Source organism: Micromys minutus (genome assembly GCF_963924665.1).
Source record: "Micromys minutus genome assembly, chromosome: 26".
NCBI classification, from domain to species: domain Eukaryota; kingdom Metazoa; phylum Chordata; class Mammalia; order Rodentia; family Muridae; genus Micromys; species Micromys minutus.
Window position 1 is genome coordinate 31297212 of NC_137961.1, and position 2234 is coordinate 31299445.

Consider the following 2234-nt stretch of genomic DNA (forward strand, 5'->3'; position numbering starts at 1 on the left):
TATGTTTATTGTCACAGCTGAAAAATGAATTGTGATTTATAATCACAATATTTACCAGATAAATGGACTGACATTATCTTTCAGGATTTGTGTGCATCAGTTCTAGAACACTCTCCTTAAGGCACCAAAGTACCACTGGCAAATTTTCTTATGAGAAAATAGAATATTAGCATATGATTCATATGCATTCTTCTCTGGCTTCAAAGTGCCTCCAAATGATACAGAATATCTAATATAACGTAAATGAAATATAAGTAGTTGTATACTCCCCATGGAGTTCCTGCATTACATCATTGCTGAGTCCTGCCCAAGGTCTTCCTATCTATTAAAGGCATCTACTATCAGGCTGAGGATCTGGGTCAGCCTACCGTATGGACTTGCACCCTATACTTTCTCCCATCATCATCTAACAGATGTGAACTACAGGGTCATGGCCACCTTCACTGAGTTCTATATCACTCTCCTGGGCTTCATCAACTTCTGCCTCTACCAGTGACTCAACCTTCACTACACACCCAAGCTTGAAGGTCAAGCCCAAACAGAGGCAAAGGTCAGGGAAGACATATGCATTGAACTCTGAGAGCTCTATGGAGAAACTGGCTGCCCTCAGTGCCAGCCTGGCCTGAGTGGTGGTTTTTGCTCTAGTGGAGGCTGAGGCTGATGAGTTTCCTAGCGACAGGGAGTTGAGAACAAAGTAGGATGGTCGAAAGAAAGAGCTGGAGGCACAGGAAAAGTACAAGAGACTCTTTGAAGGCCTGAAGTTCTTCCTGAACTGATTGGTGGTCCGTGAAGCATCGGTCTTTATCATCAGGAGTTTTGGTGGGGATGTATCCTGGGACAAGGCTTTGTGCATCAGAGCCACCTATGACATCACAGACTCTTGCATCACCCACCAAACTGTTGACCAGCCAGGGCAGCAAACCCCCATCATTGGTAGGTACTGTGTACATCCCTAGTGGGTGTTTGACTGGGTGAATACCGGCTCTTCCTTCCCATGGGGTGCTGCGGCCCCCACACCTTTCATTGCTCTCATCTGAGAAGGAAGGAGATTGCATTCCACCTGAGAAGCTGAAGCTCCTTACTTTTCAGTGGGGAGAGAAAACCCAGGAAACTTGGAAGAGGGCAAGGAAGGTGAAGATGATGAAGATGATGACAATGAAGGTGACAGTGATGTTGCAGAGGAAAATGGGGAGAAAAATGTGGAAGCTGAATCAGAGGAGGAGGAGGTGCAGCTGACCTTGGAGCAGAAAAGACTGGAAAAGAAGTCCCAGGTTATGGCCAGCATTCTGAAGCTGGAAGACATGTTGCAGCTGGCCCAGGAGGAAGAAAGAGAAGCCAAGCCTCTGGCCACTGTGATGCTGAAAGGCAAGAGTCGTACCTTTATCAAAAGATCATGTTGGCAAGTGGTACAAAATTTGAGAGGCCAACAAGCTCGCAGAGAAGAGGGAAGCCCATGATGATGCTGTGAGGTATAAGAAAAAGGCCAAGAGGACAAGGCCTGTGTGAGCTCCAGGTGTCCCTCACTGAGATTTGGACTTGGCAGAAGGATCTAGTGAAACACACATGCACACCAGCCAGCACTCTCAGCCTTTTGCTGGTGTGAAGCCAGCCTCAGCCTCCTGTTTCATTCATACAATGTCTGGGAAAACAGGCCTGTACCTAACTCAATTCTTATTCCAGGAATCTGTCTGACATCCTCATTTTCCTTAGCTTTCCATAGCCTCCTACATAGCTGTGCCCATGCTGTGCTCAGGATGCTGTTGTGGAATAAAGGTGGGGAGCTTTTGTTTTAAATGTTTGGGTCTTCGCAGAAGAAGAAGAAGAAAAAAGAGAAAGAATGAAAGAAAGAAAGAACAGGATAAAATAAGAGAAAAATATAAATAAAATAACTAAAAAATACTATGATAACATCAAAGAAAGAAGGAAAGAAAGAAAGACAGGAGAAAGAAAGACCTGAGAGGACACTATGAAACAAGGAACCTCCAAAGAAGTCATTGAGTTTGGTTCCTGTGGTCATTTATTACTTGCATTCAACCTTTACTTGAGTAATTTGCTTCCTTAGGGAATGTTCTTAAAATACTCCATTCTGCAGCAGGAAGGTAAACTATTCATAATAGCTTCAGGAAGTCCCTGAAGCAGACAAGATGTAATAAACCCCTCCATGGGACAGTAAGCAATGAAATCTGAGAGTTCCACTCAGACAGAAGGAAGATTCCAAGACTCTCGGAAAAGGA

The 2234-nt window shown here is 44.4% G+C and overlaps 1 pseudogene across 1 annotated transcript; it reads left to right on the top strand.

Annotated features, from left to right (window-relative positions):
- Window positions 1-271: 271 nt before the first annotated feature.
- Window positions 272-1506, top strand: LOC308437550 (pescadillo homolog; annotated as a pseudogene). Its single transcript has one exon. The product of its transcript is annotated as a pescadillo homolog (transcript).
- Window positions 1507-2234: the final 728 nt, after the last annotated feature.